We start from the raw sequence: 15,016 nt of genomic DNA, 5'->3' as shown, positions 1-15,016 counted from the left end.
TTGTATAGTGAAAGTAATACCTAAGGAGGACGTGTAACAACTTGCTTGATACTGGTACACAGAGGCACACACACACATGCATGTTTTGTACATAAATTGAAAACATAAAGTCCAGTGCTTCAGTGATTTGAAAATTTTGTTATCAAGCAGAGAAATCACAATGCTTCATAGCTTTAGATAATTATTCCGATGCTTCTACAGTCTCATCATCCTGCAGTTCTCTCAGTTTTGGCTACATGCTCATTACTTAGTTTAATCAATGATCCAATCAGCAAATTAATGGCTGTATTCATTCCAAGCTTGCAAGGCCAGAGGCACATTCTGAGACACGTTTAAAGAAGTCAGAGGCCAAATATTGGTCTCCCATCCTCAGGAACATAAAAAAGACTACAGCATCAGTACTCTGAACTTACCTGACTGTCAAGAGAGGGGCTTACACAGATGGAACCAGATGACTAGGTGAAAGGCAATTGAGCTCCATTGCTATTTTAGGATGAAATAGGAGCACTGTACAATGCTGGCAAATACGACACAAGGCCAGTGTGAGAGACACATCCTTCCACAGAAGTGTGTGCTGAGCACAGATTATCCAAGGGTCCCTACAAGAGTACCAAATGCCCATCTCTATGCAACTGCATCCCATTCTACTATCTAAAACCAGGATGATCTGCCACAGATGCTAACTTCTGTATTATGTAAGTACACTATGCACAGAAGTTTTAAATTTAAGGAAAGCATCTAACTTTAAGGCAACTAAGGTTTATACATGTAAGTATTAACAATGTAGTCCTTAGGATCTGTTGTGCATGCATATAAACATATATATATATATATATACGTTTTAATAGTAGATTTATCACCACAATCAACAAAAATGTCATCATCATGGTTCCAGCAAAGCAGAAATGATAACAAACATTCTTTTTTCTTTAAGGTCTTTGAATTTTAGCTATGCCAATAAAACCAGAGGAAACTTTCCAATGGCTATTCAATCGAATTTGACTCTATGCCTTTTTATTCTAACTGAACAGTAATGTCTGGAGATAAGGATTAGTACTGTGATTAATGTTCAGGTATAGCATGCAGGAAGCAGATGACTTCTCCAGCTTTCCTACAGATTTTTTTTTTGGCTTTGGGAAAGTCATTGAATTATGACATGCCTGTATTTACTAATCAATAGACAGAGATGGAATATGCTTGCCTCAAAGGACAGATCCAATGTTAAGCTGAGTTACTTTTATTTATGTATTCAGAATCCCAAATGTGCTACGTAAATCCAGATACAAGAACCTCTGGCAACAAACATATCGGTGAAGGTATAAATAACTCATTTGTGTTGTAGAAAATTATTATGCACAGAATTATCTTATTAGAAATAGTATATCCTAAACTTAAATGTATGAATTACAGATGTCAAACAACAAATGTAAAAATTAGCACTGCAGCATCATATACAGCTAAAGGACATAACTCTCAGTTAGGAACAGATAATAAAAGGTGGAGCAAAAGTTTTGAAGATCCCGCCACCACTGACAGTGCCCACCTCACATCAGCAGAATAGTCCAAGTAGAAATAATTTGAGTGTCTCACAGTTGAACAGTGGATTCACATAACCTAAATTCTTCTTTTTTATTATTTGCTATTTGGCATATATAGCCCTAGATACAAGCTCTTGGTACTGCAAACATCATTATAACATGAGCATTAAAGAAAAGACGAACAAAAAAAACCCACCTACAAATAATCAAAGTCTAAACATAGCGTAATGGAGAAAACATAATGGAGAAAGGGAGTAAAAGCAATGCAGCATACTCCCCACCAATTTCCTATTAGGAGAAACAATAAGGAAGATAAGAAGTTATTCCAACAGAGTTTAGAGATATTCTTAGAAAACTACTTACCTCTTATACTAAAAAGAATTATCTTGAATTAGCATAGTTAGTGCAGTAAATACCTTGTCCTGGGTTTTATACCACAAAGCAGATGTATGCAGGGCTAAGTACTAATGGCTATGAAATACAAACATCTATGCTAGGTTTTTCAAAACTTATGCCAGGGTACTGGTAGTCTGAGGGGCTAAAAGCCTTTTTGGCTCTTTAAGAATTCAAGACATCCTATAGATCAATAGATGTTAAGCTCAGAAGAGAATGCCTGCACTGGAGAACTTCACCTGGTAACTCTTGAACAGGAACTTGTCACTGTTTTCCTAAATAATACATCATGCCAAGTGACTTGCAGATTAATTAGAAAAAATATCTATAAAAAGAACTACCTTATGTAGAAATTTTTGTGTAATAATTAACTAATTAAATATGAATGGCTGGTTACAATCATTGTAAAAATATTTTATCTCAATTCCAACCTAACTTAAATAAGTTTCATATTCTGAGTCTTTGAATAACTTTGTCTTCTAAAATAAAAGTCAATTTATGAATTTGTAAGAACCAGTGAGATCTCTGATGAAGTTGCTACTGCTTTAACAAGGTAATTCCCTCTTTGTGTAGCAAGTTTTTCAGCTCCTTAGTGTCTTCTCACTTGTTCAAATCCACTATGGCTTCCAATATCTTTTTTCAATATTACAGAGCCCTGAATATTACATGTTTCCTGAAGGCAGGGTGGGTACTTAATTGCATGATTATGTATAGAGGTGCATTTTAAAAAGCATCTAATGAACCACAGAAGCATCAACTTGGTGAGATGATCATCTTTAAGGCACAAATGACCCAAAAAGCGTATTTCAAAAGATGCCTGTATCTCATTCCTCCATCCCTACATCTCCCATTGAAGCCACGAGGGTATGAGGTAGCACACATGCAACACACTAGGTGAAATGGGAATTTTAAAAACCTTTATTTTAGTAATTTAATACAGTTCTTGATATGGGTCCAGTCCCACGGGGTTCCACCTGTAAAACATTTTTTAAGAGCATATGACTAACTTTACAAAGTGAGACGAAGATACATGCATTCAGAGGGGGTAAAAAAACCCTTATATATCACTGATTCAGTACAAGGGACCCAAAGAATATGCATGTGTCCTTCTGAGAGCTGATATATAACTTGTAGTATAATGCTGGGGACTGAGGACAGGACACACTGGGGCCATTCATGGTAACACCCAAGGAAATCAACTCACCTTTCTTTGTTTTTCATGCAGATTCTTCTATCCATCTTGAAAACACACAGCCCAGGAGCTCAATGACAGAAGGTACAGGGCAGAAATTCTGAATAGTTCTGCAAAGGATCTTCCTGATGGAGTCAGATAATTCCCAAATGCCATGGGAAACACAGAAAGAGGAAGCATTACTTCATGACATCTACCCAAACATAAAATGTAGTCAGAAGCAACAAACAAGATACCATTCTGATTTTAATTAAAATGCGTATGAAAGATAATCACACTTTCTTGTCTGCTGGAACACCTGTACACAGAGGTTAAGGTGTGTGTCATTGCATGTGCATCAACAAGAGATGAGAGTTCTTCGTATGCTCCTGACTCTTTGTATGATTCTGGGGAGCAGCTAGTGGCATATTCATGATAAGAAGAGTTAAGAAAACACAGACTGAATAGGTGTGAATGGATATTGAGGATGACAGTCTGTGACCAAAGCAGCTGATGAGAAAAAGCATCTATATGAGAAATATTCAGTTGTACTATGCCAAGATCCAAGCAGCAGCTGCAGTATTTCATAGAAACACTGTGAGCTCCAAGAAGCAGCAGCTTAGTAAAAACTCTACAGATGCATATGGAATTCATCCAGTATTAAAATGTTTCATGATATGCCACATTTACACAGGCAGAATTGAAGGTCACAGCAGTTGTAGACTCCTATCCTTTGGCTGCGAATTTTCACATTTGCTCATGTTTTCATGCTCTTTCATTAGTGCACAGTGAAAAGTAAGTGTTGACTGTTTACACAGTTCTCATAGTTTCCAGGACCTTTTGCTGATTGCACAAGAAACTGTTCTGTAATACTTGTAACACTCAGTGGATTATTCATTACCACCCATTTTGCAAAATTATTTGATCGTTGTCTTTTACATGGCACATATTTCACAGCTTTCAATGCTTACCTAGATCACCATCCCCTCCCTGTCTCAATAACTAATATAGACGCTGCTTTTTTAATTGTTTCTTTGAAGCATTCAAAATGAATCACTGTTAGAGGCAAAATATAAGGCAGGATGTTTTAATGAAACATATGGCAGACAAAACCTCAGCAGACTGATAGGGATTATTGTAGGCTGTTCTTTTTTACTCCCTATTCTGCAGGGAATAAGATACTGCTAGAGACCATCTGGGAAATCCACCTAGCAAATCCCTGGTTGTTGCAGGGATCTAGGACATCAACAATTATACCAGTGCCTCACTTTGTTCCTGTGGCATATTACAGCTGCACCGCTGTTGTTTCATATAAGACTGAAGGTTTAGTGAGCTGAACTGTTGCAGATCCTCTTGGAGTAAATGTCTATTACCTAGGTTGCCATTTCTAGGGGACTGGACTCAGTAATTCAGGTGATTCCTTACAGTTCTCTTTTCTGGTAATTGATATTATAATCTACCTCAAATATTTTGTTCCAAAAAATGAAAATTCAGACAGGTCTTCCTAGGAGTCTTTGGAAGCAATTGGAGGAGAACAGAAGAGAATTAACAGAAAATGCTGAAGCAGCAAAAGGAGGGTTAAAAGACTAGAAATAAAAAGAAAGATCAAAGGGAACAAAATAGCTAAATAGTTTTAAAGTTGAATTTTACTTCTCCTTTCCTGTATGAAAAAAAAATTGACCTATTCACTTCTCACATCACCTTGCAAATCCAGTTATGTGAATAAGTAAGCATTCAGTGTTCTATTGTACCTAATTATTCCCAGCAACTGCTGTAGGAGGAAAATGGAGAGCACATAAAAGCACAGTTTGAAACTGTATCAAGCATTCAGCAAGACATTTGACTACTGGCATTCATTCAACAAAAAACAAGGTTAGAAAGTGAGATATCTGTAAGACAGCTAATAAAAATTATATTTATTTTAAAATGTTAGCAATATGTTGTTATAAAAGTCACTAAAGAAAAACATCTTTACTTCTTTCTTCCCTTTCTTCAGGAGCTGACTTGGTATATGGAAAATAATTCAATACCAGAAGAAAAAATTAGGGGTAACATTTCACGATTATCAACTTCTTGAATTACAATATAGTTTTGGAGGAGTGTAGAAAGTGGCCTATTATCAAGACATTCATCACAGATTAGATTTGAGGATCAGGTCTTCAACCTCTGCATCTGAAAAATAAAAAATGACAGTTCATTAGCTGTAAATAATATTAAGACTAACCACAACTGCAGTAGGTAGCAATTACTGCTGCCCCATTATATCTTGCTCAATTTACCATCAAATAGTATTTAATCTTCCGAGAGCAAGATCTGCTCTCAGTTTTTTTTTCTAGTTGGTAGAGGAGCTGCATAGGTGAGAATAGAAGTAGAAGAAAAAGCTGCAGTGAATCATTTGGTAGGACTTCAGCACAAATTCTGTTTCCTTCCTAAGGAAAAAAAAAAAACAACCAACCAAACAAAAAACCCCAACACTACAAAAGCAAGAGTTAGAGAACAAGGCCCAGCCTTGAAGGTATCTATCAGAACAAACTCTGGTTGAAGTTAACAGGAATTTGCCTGAAAGGTACAGACTTGGATTACCAGCCTGTTGAGTTATAAGAAGTTCTTGGCTGTAAACAGGAAGGGAAGTAGCATTTCACAGTATCTCGTACAACTTACCTCACTGATTGCAGAGGCACTTGATAGGTTTTTCTGTTCTCTGAACAGATATCCAGCCACTAAAATCAAGTTGGACAAAGTCCTGCATCTCCTTCAGTTATGACTGCTTCTGTTCAGCATGAGGGACCAATGACTCCAAAGGTGAATATAAACCAGGAGAGACAGCTGGATCTGTGAGTAATACACATGCAGTCTGGAATCAACAGCACCACTGTCTGATACTTGACCAATGTGCACCTGTTCCTTTAAAAAAAAGCTTCTGGGAACATTTATAAAAGGTCACATTAAAAGTTATTCTCTTCCATGCCAGTTTTACATTAGCTGGGATTTCATATGCATATGGAGCCAGATTGTATTCTCCATTACAGATATGTAAATCTGGAGTAGCATCATCAACTTCAGTTTAATTGATCTGGATTTACATCATTGTAATGAATGCCCTGCAGGAAACCAATTTAATTTTCAAGAGCTTTCACTGAACATGAGAACCTGCTACTAAATGTACTTCCAATGGGAGGAAATAGACATAGAACTGATGTTATCATAGACAAAGGACTTTAATGAATGTGACTGTTAGAGAACGTTAGAGCATTCCTATTTTCTGACAAACACTGCACAGATTTTTTCATGCACCTATAGTTGTCTCTCTTCATAACAAAGTTCTATTTAGCCATTTATTATGGGCAATCCACAACATCAGAAGATTGAAGTCTGGAAAAAACAGTGCTTTAAAAATTCAACTTCTTTTTCAAGGAAAAGGGTTATTAAACCATTAAACTAACATCAATTTCTTTGTATCAAAAATCTTCTTAGTGGCCTATAACAATTTCCCTATCAGAGAGTAGCAAATAAAGAATACCTTTTATTCTTCATAGAACTATTCTGCTTTCTCCAAACAACCAATAAACTGACTTTTGGAGCTAGAAAATTGTGCTTTTCTCAGCTTTCTCATTTCCTAAAAGCAGGGAAAAGTAAAGCCAAGGTGTTTAATAAAATGGTAAAGCAAAATACCATTTTTACCTCTTTATAATGAGACCACTATAAAAAATGTACGTATGAAGTAGGGAAAGATATAACAGGGTAGCTTGTATCACTCTCATATAGGTAAATGAGTAGGAAAAAATGAGAAGATCACAAAACTGCTTGCATACACTTATTGTTGTCCTTTCATTAATGTTCTCCATACATAAAAGAGGCCTATCTCTTTCCATTGTACTTTATTTACCTCCCAAGGAGCTGTGAAAAACACTGGCATGACTGCTACCTTTGGAAAAACCTGAGTACAGCAGTGAAAGAAAAGAGACATACTTCAAAAGAACATTTGAGCTTGCCTTCACACACCAAAGACATGAGATGAAAGCCAAAAGATGTTGTAGCCTTGTGTCACCTACACATAACGCTGGCAGGGGTGGATTTCACCTTTAGTTCACTTCTTTAGCCATTTTCACTTTTGAACCTCAGAAAAAAAAGCTATTTCTAAGGATTTAATGACAAGCAGCAATGATGAAATTCATCAGATACCAATTAAGGTATAGCTGGAAGAAGTCCCCTTCCTCTCTTTGGTGCTGTGGTTGGAACAGCGGAAGAAGGCTGAACCCTGGTAGAGCTGCAGGTTCAGTTTGTGCTGATGCCTTGCTGCTCCACAGGTTATATATCATGTTGGTTTTGCACCCTGCCCCACTTTTATGTTGTTGTTTCCTCAAAATCTAGTATGCTACTAACTGTTGTAACTTGTCCTGCCTGTACCTTTCATCAGACTTTGCTTCCCTCCTCATAGATTATTCATTACAGTAACAAACAGAATTTCATGCTAAGCTTCTTCCTAGTCTCAACAGTTAAGACACAAAATTGTTGATGTCATCTACCTGGACTTGTGCAAAGCGTTCGACACTGTCCCACACGACATCCTTGTCTCTAAATTGGAGAGACATCAATTTGATGGATTGACCACTCGGTGGATAAAGAACTGGCTGGATGGCCACACACAAAGAGTTGTGGTCAATGGCTCAGTGTCCAGCTGGAGACCAGTAACGAGTGGTGTCCCTAAGGGATCGATGTTGGGACCGGTCTTGTTTAACATCTTCGTTGCTGACATGGACAGTGGGATTGAGTGCGCCCTCAGCAAGTTTGCTGATGACACCAAGCTGTGTGGTTTGGTTGATACCCTGGAGGGAAGGAATGCCATCCAGAGGGACCTTGATACACTTGTGAGGTGGGCTGATGCCAACCTCGTGGAGTTTAACCATGCCAAGTGCAAGGCCCTACACCTGGGTCGGAGCAATCCCAGGCACAGCTACAGGTTGGGCTGAGAAGAGATTCAGAGCAGCCCTGCGGAGAAGGACTTGGGGGTGTTGGTTGATGAGAAAATGAACATGAGCCGGCTTCAGTGTGTGCTAGCAGCCCAGAAAGCCAACCATATCCTGGGCTGCATCAAAAGGAGCATGACCAGCAGGTCGAAGGATGTGATCCTGCCCCTCTACTCTGCTCTTGTGAGACCTCACCTGCAGTATTGTGTGCAGTTCTGGTGTCTTCAACATAAAAAGGACATGGAACTGTGGGAACAAGTCCAGAGAAGGGCCACGAGGATGATCAGGGGACTGGAGCACCTCCTGTATGAAGACAGGCTGAGAAAGTTGGGGCTGTTCAGCCTGGAGAAGAGAAGGATGCGTGGAGACCTCATAGCAGCCTTCAAATATCTGAAGGGAGCCTCTAAGGATGCTGGAGAGGGACTCTTCATAGGGACTGTAGTGACAGGACAAGGGGTAACGGGTTAAAACTTAAGCAGGGGAAGTTTAGATTGGATATAAGAAGGAAATTCTTTCCTGTTAGGGTGGTGAGGCACTGGAATAGGTTGCCCAGGGAGGTTGTGAATGCTCCATCCTTGGCAGTGTTCAAGATCAGGTTGGATGAGGCCTTGGGTGATGTGATTTAGCGTGAGGTGTCTCTGCCCATGGCAGGGGGGTTGGAACTTGATGATCTTAAGGTCCTTTCCAACCCTAACTATTCTATGAAAATGAGGCTGCCAAACACCTGGACTGCAGACTCTTAAGACATTTGCATTAACAAAACAGCAGTCAACAAAATATGGCATTGCTTTTAACACTTTTTTACTATGGAATGAAATAAGATATAAAATTAAAACAAACACCCAAAATATCTAGTTTCCTCTTATGCCACATCTAGGTAGGAGATTCAATGTCAGGCAGGAGAGAAGTCCTGTGGAGAGGATGAGTGAGCGTCAAAAACTGCTTTCTGAAAGGCTTAACTAACTCCTAATCCAGATTCATTATCTGTAACTTTGGGAGTTGGCAGCATCAACTAGAAGGGCAAAAGGGTATTTTCTTTTTACCAAAACCAACAAAAAATATGCAGAGTTTAATAGAGAAGTTTGTTACCTCTCATGGAGGTAACCAGGTCATATAAGCACCATATACAATGCTCCAATTCAACTGAAATCTATCTATGCCACTTGAATTGATGGAAGATAAAAGAAAGTGAGAAATGATTTAGTTATGAAATTAAAAAAAACACAGCAACAATGAACAAATAAATGTCTCCAACAATGTTCTTCAACATGCCAAACACCTATAGTCTGCATTTTACCTCTTTTGTCAAGTAGATGTACACTCGTTACACATTTCATTAGAATTTTTTAATAAATTATTTCCTAAGTGACTCAATAAGCTACTATTGATTCATATAAAAGCATGCTGTAATTCCCAAGGTCTCCACTTGCTTTGGAAGAAGCTGTATGTTCCCTTGTACTCTGACAATTCCCCAAGCAAACTGTAGACAAAAATTGAGGCAGAGGGAAACTACACAGACAGGGACTTCACATGCCTCAGAGACATCATGTCAGATGTGATATTAGGAATGACCTTCCATATTTTACTAAGATTCAATCATATACTTTAGGAGAGAGAGAAAGAAACACATTGAAACTCCACCTTACTCTTCGGAGACGGAGTCTGTGTGTGGCTAAATTCATGTGCAAGTTGGAACCAACTGGATTTATGATGCACCAGCAGATAACAGCAGGCTTATCTGTATATTTATATATTCAGATCAGACTGCTTAGACAGTTGTGCAGAGTTTCCTTCAGTAATGGTGAGCTCCAACAAAGCAAATGTTACAAGATTCTACACCTGGACTAACCACCAAAGATGACTAAATTTTTAAGCAGAATACCCAGGATTTCACATATGCTCTAGCTTTCAGATCCATGCAGGGTTATAGCCTTTAAATACCTTCTTAGATCAAGACCTGTCTTAAAAGTGGACAGCCTGCTAGATTAACCTGTGATAGTGTAAGTGCATCCATTCCACCACCAGTTTGAAGTTGCAACAGTTGGGAGTAAACAGACCCTGGCAGTGGCCTATGACAATAACACTGTTTACATTAGGCTAAATTGAAAAGCTTGAGAAACACTTCAAAAGCCCTTCACTGAAGGAGTGACAGAAAGATCTTCCTTTTAGAAACTACATGAAAGCTCTACCTTGTTGGGAACCACTGTAACTATAATGACGTGCATATTAGAACGCGGTATTATTATAATTAGAATGCAACTATCATTATTTACTGTTCTCTCCTTTAAAACTGTGCTTTTCAGACTTGGAGAAAAATTACTTAGAAAAAATTACTTATGTTGTGCACTTCTCCATGCAGCCAATTACACACTTGACCTAAACATAATGCATATTAACTTAGCCTACCATACATACAGAGGGCCTAGAGATGTCCAATTTTTCTATCAGAAATCTTCTCTGGTAGAAAGAAAGAAGACATTAACCAACTGTCTAAAATTAGCAGGTATCTGGACAAAATGGACCCATGGTGTATGCCCTCCCTGTTACCTCACTTTAATGTATCTCCTAGGCATTCATGATCAGTAGAACATGTTTCTGTCTGGGAAATCCCAAAGAGTAGTTTTGCATATTAGGAATTTTCTTGGCAATACAGACATACTGAATATTTATTAATCCAGGTAAAACGCATGATACATTGTAAGTATGGCTGGTTAGCTCAAAAAACGTGTTTTCCCATACTGAATGACAATAACCTTGTTATCCAAATGCATAAGAGACAAAATCACTTAAAGGAGTGGGCTTGCTGTATTTCATGAAATAAATGATGTGAAAGAGATAAAGCTATATAATGAGTTTTCAAAATAAATATATGGTCTAGGAAAAAAAGCAATAACACAAGAATCAGAAATCAAAATCTCAGTGCTAAGGAGACCTCACCATGGTCATAGAGAAACCCAGCAGTCTCACACATAAGTATATAATGATAATTCATATGCACACTAAGCTATTTGAATTCATAGCCCTGCATTTGCAGAGAATTTACAGATGAATATTTTATAAACTTTTTGTAGTACAAAGACCCAGTCCTGTTAAGTTTATGTGTATATTTTCGCAGCTATACACAATTTCCCTGACTTCAGTTCAGCCCTGAATAATTGTAGGAAGTTCTACTGTTGTGAACATCTGATCAGTTCCCTAATATCAGCTTGATAAAAGTATATAAATAAAGTAGACAGATAGATACATGTGCATAGATATATATAGATATACATACATACTTACATATATGTATTTAAAACTATAAAAACTTTTTTTTCTTGCATATCATTTTTTTCAGTTAATGGTAAAACATTTTTGACCAGATTTTAAGGCTATGCTCCAATTTGGCAACTTCCTCCACTGCACTCAACATATGATCTTACACTAAGACCAGGTTACCACACATCTGCACTGCTTGAAACTGAGGATTCAAAGAGTAAAGTTACACTGTTCACTTAAAACTTCATTCTTTTTTAAAGAGTGTTATCAACATCAATTTTAAAAGTCATATTCTGAAGTGACTAAACAGAGCATCTTTTAAATAGTATACCCTAGTAGTTTGAGAAGTTGAATTAAAATTTGTTCACAGGGTTATCTAATCTCCAGTTATTCATCAGAGGCTTTTCAGACAAGAAAACTTGATTTATTATTCCCTGAAAAAAACCTAAATTTCTTGCAAATTCCTAATAACTTTCTCTGTGTAGGAAGGCCTGATTTTAGGAAAATGTTAAGTATCCCTGTTTTGATATTCAGGACTCTCCCACAGAATGAGGCCATTATCTAGCAAAACTTTCAATATAGCATAAATATATAATTGCTTCAAATAGGTATTGACAAGACAAATATTCTAAAAATTGAACTTCCACAAAGAAGTAACCATTTTCAAAAAACATTTGCCTATTAGCTGTCAGATTCACAAAGAAAATATGATGGGAGAACTACCATTTTTATCTCAACTGCTTCTTCTAATCTTATTTCTGCAGCATGTACAAAATCTTCAATCAGAACTGTATTATCAAATGGCAGAGCCCACCACTACACACATAAAGGAAGTGTTGTTCCTGTAAACAGTATTGTACAGGCAAATATCTATAATATAATTTAACAAAACTGCTTGTTTTCAGAAAATATAAACTCCCTTAAAAATCTGTGATTTGGTGGAAGAGATCTATTGCATTGACAATTTTCAACCAAAAACAAAGCTTTTGTTGTGGCTAGATTCAGCTCTGATGTGTTATCATTAAACCTAGTAACAGATCAGAATAGCTACAAGTTGACCAGAGAAACTGTGGCTTCAAATTTAATAAAGCATATACAATGCAGTATCCAAAAAAGGAGGCTCAGATAAAGCAGGGCAGGAACAGGACAGACAATACATCTTTCCAAATCCGGGCCTTTGCCTCTGGATTTCACAGAGTCCTGTCCATCTCAAGCAAGTAACATCTTCTGCAGGCTAAATGGGCCATTGCTGAAACTGAAGGAAGCATAATGTATTACTTCCTGCAACGCTAGCCCAGTAATTAAAATATATTTCCCTTCATTGAGAAACCAGATATTTTCTTCACCAACTTCCCGCTTAACTTTTCTCAGTTCTTTGCTAATAAAGATACCTATTACAAGAATACTACATTATAAGAAGTGGCGCATCAATTTGATACTCAGTGAACACTGCAGATTATTTTTCTCATGAAAACATGATTAGAGGTTATGCTAAACATATTTTCTTACCCTTCACTACCAATTACACCATTATTCAGGTCAAATCATGTCTAATAATGCTACAGCTGTGAATGGCTGGAGGTTAGATGCTGTTAGAGCACTAGGATGACTTCAAAAAACAACCCACATACTTGGTTCATTCTGGGTAAAAAGGATACGCGACATGTGGCTGCTAGTAAACTACAGTACTCTGTTGCCTTACTTGTTATTTACTTTGTCTCCCTTTTGCAGAGAATTAGAGTTCTGGCTAGTTCCATGTGATAGCCTTGCCCAAGTGCATCCAGTGAGCACTGCACATAACTAGGAGTTTGATCTTCTGCATTGTCAAAAATCACCTCCAGAACACTCCTCTGGAGGGGCCCAGTAACCTGAATCACCAGGGAAAGGCAAGAGGACCTCCTAGGGCTTGTAAAGCATTCTCTGACTCTTTAGGATGTAAGATACCACTTGAGGTAAAACAGTTGTAATGATTTATATGAGTGTATATATATGCATATGGAACACTGAGATGCTTTACAGTCCCATCTATTCTAATACATCAAAGGGTTTCATTCCTTCTAAAACTATAACATTTTTATTTAAAAAATAAGAGTATAATTAATACAAAATTGGCCACAAAAACATTCTTTTATTCTACACTGATCTTACAAATCTCTGACAAATTTTTGTTCATCCCAAGAGTGTGTTCTTCCTAAAGTCTTCACTCCATATTTAATAAATTTTGCTGCATACCTAGTAAATCATATACTTAACTGAGCTGTAAACATCAACATGAGTTTCACTGGGCCAAAAAGGGGAGACAAATCTGCATGCTGTTGGCAGTATAGAGTGGGTAGGATGACAATGAGTGATGAAAGAATGTATCAGTTTGGGAGATGATTCAAGCCTCTTAAAATTTGTAGAATAACAAAGATGAGATGTCTTTGATTGTCATCTCAATTCATTTTTATGAATTTTTAACAGATTTTTAACACTTTTTAATACTTCATTTTTTTGCATCTGATTTGTATATGATTAAAATTGGAAATGTAACATTAGGTTGCGTTCTTGTCTTAGCTATAAATGAGTTCCACATTAAGACTCCTCACTTTCTTCACCAAGCTTATTTGTGTATTTGCAAAAGTAATGGCAGAAGCAATGTACCTCAGGCAAAAGAGCCTTTGTGTCTATCAATATTTGGGTGACTGGCTTATAAAAGGTTCATTGGAACAATGTGCCCTTTAGCAAATGACCATTCGTATCAGCCAATTTGACTCGCTGTGTACAGGCCAAGTACAGAGTAAATCCAGCAATGGAGGGTACACATACTCTGACACTAGAGCTATTCAGAACATTTTCAATAAAATGAAAATTTGTAGAAACAAAAATATTCCATGCAGATAAACAGGTTTTTATAAAGATTTTATGGAGAAAGTTTTGGGATACATGATTTGCTAAACTGGAATGGCCAAGAAAGACTAACAATCTCCCATTTAGTCTCCCTTTCTTCTATGCATCAAAATCAGATACTTCAGTTAAAAAAACATTTCAAGGTTTTATTTTTAATCCACAGCCAATGAAGACATGAGTTAAAACTTTAGCATAAATAAATGTTCTCTACATATGAGTCGTGTACAATCCCTTTCTGCATATACCTAAAAATATACCTAACCGGAAAAAGTGGGTTTCCTCATCACTTCTACTTCAAAGCCCTGCAAAACATGTGGCTGTTCAAGGTATATTTATGTTGTCAGGTTATTTTGTAGTGGGCCACCTGAAGCTAGTGACTAGACTTAATACTATTTGGATCCAATACTAACATCCTATTATTGCTGCTCTAAAAGTGGCAGTCCAGTTGGCTGTTATCAGTTACAAAAAGGAACTTGTCACCAATAAGATCAATGTAACATAGATACAGGCCATTTCTTCACTCTTCTGACAGTATGCCCTCAGGACAAACACCCACCTAGAAAGCTAGCTGCCCAATCGGTAGGATCTATCTTTATCTACAATGTAAACACCCTCACTTCTCCTTAGCCACATAATGGAAACTACAGAGAAAAGCCCTCAGGGGATTATAGTTTCCTAACACAAACTTGTCAGTTTTAATTCAGGTTAGGTGCCTGCAAAACATAAACAATCGGGAAGGAGCCAAATCAGTTCCTTTTGGATGCTGATAATTCACATGTAGTAATTTGCTTGGGCATATA

At 37.3% G+C, this 15,016-nt stretch overlaps 1 protein-coding gene across 6 annotated transcripts in view; it reads right to left on the bottom strand.

Moving 5' to 3' along the window:
- The window catches only part of NOL4 (nucleolar protein 4), a 203,208-nt gene that overhangs the window by 71,911 nt on the left and 116,281 nt on the right, over positions 1 to 15,016 (bottom strand). The gene's annotated exons all lie outside the window — the stretch shown is intronic.

This window comes from Pezoporus flaviventris, unplaced genomic scaffold, assembly GCF_033815535.1.
Source record: "Pezoporus flaviventris isolate CSIRO_AGI_PZ_B2104156 unplaced genomic scaffold, CSIRO_AGI_Pfla_v1 ptg000007l, whole genome shotgun sequence".
NCBI lineage: Eukaryota > Metazoa > Chordata > Aves > Psittaciformes > Psittacidae > Pezoporus > Pezoporus flaviventris.
Note: the sequence above shows the minus strand (reverse complement) of the source record. Positions and strands in the feature narration are given on the sequence as shown.